Below are 7,796 nucleotides of genomic sequence, written 5' to 3' on the forward strand. Positions count from 1 at the left end.
CACACAAAAATAGACATGGAAAAAGGAGTTAAAGATGACACAAATAAATTTAAATTTTCTTTTGTTTGTTAATGGCATAAAAACTTTTTTCTCCCACTAAAATATTAATTTTTTTTCAGTGAGAACGATGTGATTAAATATGCTTTGTTATTATTTTTTAAAAGCCCTGTGTATGTCCCAGTACACAGGACAGTTACTTAAAACTAGTCATCGGGTAATTATTCAATTAATTTGGTTTAAATAGCTAACCAAGTGTGTGAATTTTTAAACTGCCTTATTGAAAGATATGAGACAACAATCAGTAATAGGTCATAAAGAAGAACATTTTTATGCAATCAGTCCCTTTGAAGAGGGCTGAACTTTTGAGTTCATTGGTAAAAGTTGGACTTGGCCAACTGAATATTTGCCAGAGGCAGACCTACTCCAAACCAAGCTGCTCCTCAACCGCTCCTCCATAGAGTTGAAATCTGCCTCCTGACTATATCCACTACTTCTTTCCTCCCACCTCCAGCAGCAAAGAGCAAAAAGTAGGTTTCCATGTACTAATTCACTATTTCTAAGGTTGCACAGATTGTGAATAAGATATCGAGTCTAAGAAAGAGAGAGCCTGACTTGGAGGCAGACAGACCCGAATTCAAAATGGAGCCTCAGACATTTCCTAGCTGTGTGACTCTGAGCAGATCACTTCACCACCAACTCCCTGGTGATTGGGAAGATTAAAAGAGATCACTTATGTAAACCTTAATTGATTATGCGAATGGGTCATCATTAGTATTCAGTCTCCACTTTCTACTAGGTCTCCTCCCATGGCTTTAGAGTTTGGAAGGAAAGAGCTGCTCGGGGTTGTTAGTGGAAGAGGCCCATGATGTCAGGGAGCCGTGACATGCAAGTGAATTGGATTTGAGGGAGGGAGGGCTGGAGAAAGGCATCCCCCTCACTTTCCCCTCCGGAACCACCTGGGACCAGTGGCAAGACATAGATCAAGACGACTGGAGATGGCCCCGGATGAAATGGGGGACCTTGGTCTTTTTAAACTAAGATCTTCAACAAGTTTCAGTTTGACTAAAGCAACACCCATTCGGTGATTGAGGCTGGGTAGCAATTGAGGCAAAGGATCTACTTTCTGGTCTTCTTGCACCTTCCTCCTCCTCCGTCTGGTGACATTGGTCTCCTGGCTGTTTCACCCACAAGTCCCTCCTCCCCTCAGCCCTGGGCATCTTCTCTAGCTGTCCTCCAGGCCCAGAATCCTCTTTTCCTGCTCTGCCTCCTGATCAACTTGACTTTAAGTTCCAGCTAAAATCCCACCTTCTACAGGAAGCCTTCCTAATCCCTTTTCCTTCCAGTGCCTTCTCTCTGTTAGCCTGTTCCTCTTTATCTTGTGTATCACTCGCTCTGTATGTATTTGTTTGTGTAGTTTCACTCCCATTAAATGAAAAGATCCCTGAGGTTAGAGGGACTGTCTTCTGCCTCTTCTATATCCTCAGCCTTTAGCACAGTGCCTGGCACACAGTAGCCACTTACTAAGATTCTTTGCCTCAGTTGCTCCTTAGCCTTAATCACCCCCAGAGTAGGAGCCAGGCATCGACTGTCTCACTCTGCTGCCATCGGGCCATCTTTTGGAACACATATCCCGATAACTGACTGCCAGTCTTTAGGTATATTCCCAGTCTGCCCCAATAGAACCCTTACTTATACCAGAAAATCCATTAAGTGAAATCAACTGACGTTATGTCTTGTCACACATGTAACATTCTACACCCACAGTATCCTATTGCAAGGTTGTTTTCGCTATTATTTAGTAATTTTGAAGATTTTTTTATGGTTCATCCTTTGCACTTCTTCCGAAAACTCTTCATATCCTTTAATTGCTTTATCTCATGGAGAATGGCTCTTAGCCTTATATTTATATACACACATGTGTACATATATATGTATGTATGTATGTATGCACATATATATACATATATATTCAATGGTCTGCATAGGATATCAGAATATTCTCAGAGGTGATCAGTGCAAAACATTTTCCCTCTTTTGATAGCTTCTGAATGGCAGCTGCTTTGCTTTATTATGATTTTATTATGATTGTGAATATTTAAACATAATATATTATTATTACAGATTATTGTTTATTATTTATTCTACCTGCTTTGCTTTTGTTTGTGCAGGCTTTGGTTAGCCTTAAGGGGAAGAATCAAATGAGATCCTATGTGTCTCACAGCCTTCCTCCTCCCCCCTCCTCCTTTCTTAGACCAAGCACCTTTTGTAAAATGGTGTAAACGAGACATGAAAATACCCGGCTGGCCCAGCATCTGCGGAAACCAAGGAGCCGTCACCTGGAGTTGCTCTCGATTACTTTTGACTCTTGTGTGGCTTAGTTGGTTCCAGCGTGATGAGCCAGAGTGAGGGCTCCGGTTCCGCAGAGGAGCACGGTTAGCTCTGTTGTCAGTCTGGGGCCAATTCTCATTCCGGCTCCAAGGATCCTGGAGAATTGAAAGCTCATCCACCTCGATCTCTCTTATTCTACAGAGGTTGAGCCCAAAGTGTAAAACACGAGTGAACATATGGGAAGCACCCATCGTACACTGAATAATGGTTCGGCACTCCTACACTTGTGCAAACAACTCAAAACTGTTGCTCTTGTAAGGTTAGTTACTTCGCACTCTCCCTGTGCCGTAGCCCATGTAGCCCAAGTTGGATATGGCCTAGTTTGGGGGGGGGATAGCTCCTTATCACGACTGCTTTTCCAGGGGATTGCTTTAGTGCAGCAAATGGGGAGTCTTGGGGACCTTTCTTTCTCAAGCTAATAAATAACCCTTTGGGGGAGGGCCAGCAGTTTCAGGCGACCAAGGTGGGAGCTTGCGGTGGGGGGGAGCCATCCTCGGGAAGTTCAGTGAGGAAATTTGAAAGCATCCTCTGAGTGGTGGGCTCTTTGGTGGCAGGGCTCTTCTGCTACTCTCAGAGCCCCCCCCCTCTTCGTTTTCTTTGGCGAACTAATCCAACAAATAATTTTTGCCCTTCCGTCCATCCACCCACCACCCCCTCCCTCCACCCAAAAAGAAATCCATTATGGGCAAGCGGCACAGTCTTGGGCATTTTCATGTCAATTAAGCATGTGGAGCTCTTTGTCAGTGACCTGTGAAAAGCCATCCTTCGGTCAGGGCCTCTACAAAGCCCTTCCATTCTCGGCCCTTGGTCTGCATCCAGACTCTTCCCAAGAGTCTCTTAATCAGTATTGCTGGCTGCTAATGGGGCCCACAGATTAGTTTTGAGAGCCTCTTTGAAAGGTGACAAATCTCCAAAGGCTTTGTTCTCTTCCCTCCCTCCCATTTTTCCAGAATTTAGATTTCCTCAGTTTATTTCTCTCTTAACAGCATTGCTATTAAGAGCACATAATGCCCTCTCTCCAGAGAGAGAGCACAAATACCATTTCTGTTCAAATGCAGCAGAGAGATTTGTTTTTCCCCTAGAAATGAGTTAACAAACACCATTTCCTATTCAAAGACCCCAGAGAGGCAGTGTGGCATAGTGGGGAAAGTCTTGGTTTAGAAATAAAAAAAACTAGGGTTCAAATCTCAAGCCTGTTACTTGTTATCTCTGGGGCCTTAGGCAGGCTCTGGACCTGGAGGGGCTGGGTTCCAGTCCTGGCTCTGCTACTTATTCCTTGTGTGACTTGGGAAAAATTTCTTTCCCTTTCATTCCATGCCATAGTTTCTTCTCTAAGATAAAGGGGACAGGATTAGATCCGCTCTCGAAAGGCTTTGTCTGGACAAGGCCACTTGACCACTGTAGGGATGCTCTCCGGTAGCCCTCACATGGCACTGATACTGAGTCAGTGCCACCAGAGTAGAAGGATGCCCGGCCCGGTGAAGGCTCAGGTGAGATCATGTGACAGAAATCGATAGTGGTACCCAAATTTCTCCAGCTGGGTTAAGCAGCAGGTGGATATGAGTGAGGGCAGTGGTTGGTGAGAGTTATCCAAGACTGGGACGAAGGTGTGAGAGACTCGAGAGAAGAGGATGGTGGAGGATTGAATTGGTCACCAAAGCATCAAGATGGGGAAAGAGGGAGAGTACAGCCAGTGAAGATTACAGCCTAACAAAGAACCGCAGGGTCCGGGGATTGGAGGCTACAGTGAGGATGAAGTGCAGGGGGAGGGGATGCAAGGCAGAGGGAAAGGAGGAAGGACAACAGACTGTGATCAGGAAAGGGGACTTCAGAGTTTACAAACATGTAAATGGCACGTTTCTGGGCGATACCGTCCATCTCTGTGTTTAGCTGAGGTAACGTGGAGCAGTGGATCATGGGAAATATGAAGCCAGAGGGTGTTAGAGAGAGTATAATTATATATGTGGAAGTATGAGAGCAGGAGTCTTGGAGGAGAGAGACTGAGCCAGGCCCTGAACTATTTTAAGAAAGGAAGGAGAGTGTCTTGGAGAGATCTAGCAGAATCTTGACTGGGTGGTAGATATGGGTTCAATGAACCTCAAAGAAGGAGAGGTTGCTGAGTGATGGGGATGGGGGAGAAACTGGGAGTGGCAATAGGGAGCAAGGAGGATTCCAACTCCCCTGTCCCAGGATCAGAGAGATAGGGTTTGGGGGAGAGGGGCTGGGGTAGGAGCAAAAGTGCAACCAGTGATGGAAATGGTACAGGGAGTTTGTATCGTCAGGACGGGGTCGGGGCTCAGTGCGAGCAGATGGAGAGGGGTGTGAGTGGAAAATATTTGAAATGAAAGCAAGTTTACTACCTACGGAGCCAGCCTTCAGAGAGTTCCGGGGTGGGGGTGGTTCTAGTGTGGGGGTCCAGGTCTAGAACTCTTCAGCAGCTTCTTTGGAATCAGGATTGTGATTGTGAAACTCATTTGAGGATTTCACTTCTTTGCAGAGCCTTGCTGTAACCCTGCCTAGAGTGATTCTGTGGCTCAGCTCGGTAAGTGATATTCCTCGCCCTTCCCCATCAAACGAGAGAGAAGATCCCAGCTCTCACCCTTCCCTCCTTTCTGGATTGGGGGAAAAGCTTAATCTGAAAAGGGAGACCACATCCGCTTGGAAATAAGGTCTCATTTTGCGGAGGGGGACACCTGTAAATGTCGACCATTTGTTAACTGTGTTAAGGGCATTCTCTCCAGTAAGACAGCACCCACGACCAGGTGTCTGCCCCTTCCTTCTAGGCTCCTTTCCCCCTTCGGTACAATCTCCCCACTCCAGATATACAAGCCAACAAGTCATTGACTCAGAAAATGATCCCCAGAGCAATCCTGGTTTCCTGATCGGAATCAGACTCTCCCTTCCTCCTTCCTGACCCAAGGCCCGGTGTAGCACCGTCAGTTGTCAGCATTGGGCCCTTAGCTGTCATCAGTCCAAGTCCCATATGGCCCAGCTAGGGGCCCCTGCCCTGCCACACGGGGTCTGGCTGCCATCACTCTGGACCTCTCCCTTTTGGTACCCGCCATCAAGACTCAGACTGAGGATGTTTTGCCCACTTTCCTTTCCAGCTTTTTCTGAGAGCATCCTTCTCATTATTGCCCACAGAGCAAGACTATTCCATCATAATCCCATAACCACACTTTATTCAGCCATTTCCCAACTGATGGGGAATTGACGATGTTTTGCCCCAAGAGCCGCTATAAATATTTTGAAATCTCTAACGTATATTTGAACATGTTTATCAGATATTGGACTGCTTGCCATCTAGGGGAGGGGGTGAGGGGAAGGGGGGGGGAATCTGAAACAGAAGGCTATGCAAGGGTCAATGTGGGAAAATCATCTGTGCATATGGTTTGAAAATCAAAAGCTTTAAAAATTAAAAAAAAAGAAAGAAATCTCTTTGGGGATTCATGTCTAGTAGTGGTACCGTGAAGTCAAAGGAGATGCATGATTTTGATATCGGGGCACATTTGCCCATTTCCTGCCCCAGCATCCCCATACCCCCAGTCGTCCTTCACGTAGCCAAAGAGCAGAAAAAGGGAAAACCAAAAAAACCCAAAACAAAACAAAAGAAAGAAAAACAGAAAACCTCAGTCTGGACCGTTACAGCTACATGCAAGTACAAGAACCCAGATGGAGACAGAGATACAGAGCCATGAATTTGTTTGTGCATGGGACACACATGTGCAGACACAGCCACTCCCTTTAAAGATCAAAAGATCTGACGACTTTCTAAAATAGAAGCATCCCAACGGGAGACCTCCCCAAGACCTCCCAAAGATCTAGAGATCTAGAGAACTAGGAAAGGGGAAAGTGGAAGCAGAGCAAAAGGAGAAAATGATCCAGCTCCGTGCACTGAGCCAGATGGCAGGCAGAATAAGAAGCAGATATGGCCCAGGAAGAAAGGACAGCAGTGGCTAATCCCCGTAATTTCCAGGAGACACCATCTAGGAAGGAGATGGGTGTCCAGATCTGGGACCACACAGAGGATGGGGGGATAAACAACGAGTGTCTGGGGTCCTCACTGGCGGAAGGATCGGGTCCTATAGGACAGAAGGGGAGTTCTCACGTGAGAAGAGGCAGGTTTAATTTTGATTTCAGGAAAAACTTTATGATTATTAAAGCAATCTAAAACCGAAATGAGCTTGGTAGGTCCCCCTCGCTAGAGTTTTTCAAGGAGTGATTCAATAACTCCTTGTCCAGGGCGACTCCTTGTTCAGGTCCGCGGTGGACTCGAGCTGGCACCTCTTAATCCTAGCCAAGAGTGCGGAGAGACCAAAGTTATCTCACAGCAAATGGCTTGGAAGACTGACGGGCCCGGGTTCAAATCCTGCCTATCCTACTTACTAGATAACCCTGAGTTGCATGCCATCCTTGAAGCTTCTTCCAGCCTGTGCCACATCAGGACCACGAGGAGTCTCCTCTCACTATCTCAGCCTCTGCTTCTTCCTGCTGGGCCTGTCCTCCCAAACCACCTTCACGGTTTCAGAACTCCACTGCTCGATCCCCCTCCCAAAAGTACAGCGGAAGCAGTGGCCACGATCTTGGCTCTAGAACCAGGAATGAGGCTTCGCCACCCCTGCCTGCCCCGCGTTCTCCCACCTCCTCCCAATGGGGAGCAGCAGGTGAAGGCCGGGAAGGAGAGGGCAGCCTAGAAAATGGAGGGAGTTCCTTCACCTTTCTCTTCCACCCACAGACCTCTGTGGCCATCACCAACAGCAGTCAGTCCCCAGGTTGCACCAGCATCCCCCTGTGAACTTCCGACGAAACTGAGGCAGATCCGATCAGCTCCAGACTCTTGCAGCCTAGCAGGCAGGCCAGTCTGGGCATGCCCAGGACAGACTTGGTTTTAGTCCCAAGAAGTGTTGTCATACCTCCAGTCTGGTGTGACTCCGTTCCCTGGAAACCGCGTCCCCTCCCTCCGTTTCTCTCCTTTCCTAATAAGCCTTAAGGGCGCTGTGCCGGGGCCAAGGCCAGGCCATGGACCAAGGCTAAGGGGAGTCTCAGTTGACTTGGGGCACGAGAGCCCCGGACGATCCCGATTCCGTTTCCATGGATTCAGGAGATGGTTCCTGTGGCTTCCTCCCTTGCTCCCCCCCCCAACTCCCGCCCACCCCCATGCTTCCTCTTTTCCTTGGCTTATTCCTCATCCATTTATACTGGCTTCAAAGCCACCTGAAAGAATTCCCCCAATTCGTTCGAGCAGAGAAGGCCTCCCAAGCCCCTTCCTTCCTCCTCTTTTGGCCCGCTCCCCGGTTCCTCGGGGGGCTGCCCCACTGCCGAGGCCCTTCTCTCCTTCTTGGATCCTGAAAGAAAAGGAAAGAACCACCAACCTGGTTTCTCTATTTGTCTTTGTTTTCTGGCATTCC

At 47.7% G+C, this 7,796-nt stretch overlaps 1 long non-coding RNA gene across 1 annotated transcript; it reads left to right on the forward strand.

The window, feature by feature from the left end:
• The first annotated feature begins 392 nt into the window (after positions 1-392).
• LOC116420396 lies at positions 393-4,930 on the forward strand. Its single transcript, XR_004230701.1, has 3 exons — positions 393-527; positions 2,530-2,647; positions 4,886-4,930. It is a non-coding gene; the product is annotated as an uncharacterized LOC116420396 (long non-coding RNA).
• The last annotated feature ends 2,866 nt before the right edge of the window (positions 4,931-7,796 follow it).

Source organism: Sarcophilus harrisii, chromosome X, assembly GCF_902635505.1.
Source record: "Sarcophilus harrisii chromosome X, mSarHar1.11, whole genome shotgun sequence".
Classification (NCBI taxonomy): domain Eukaryota; kingdom Metazoa; phylum Chordata; class Mammalia; order Dasyuromorphia; family Dasyuridae; genus Sarcophilus; species Sarcophilus harrisii.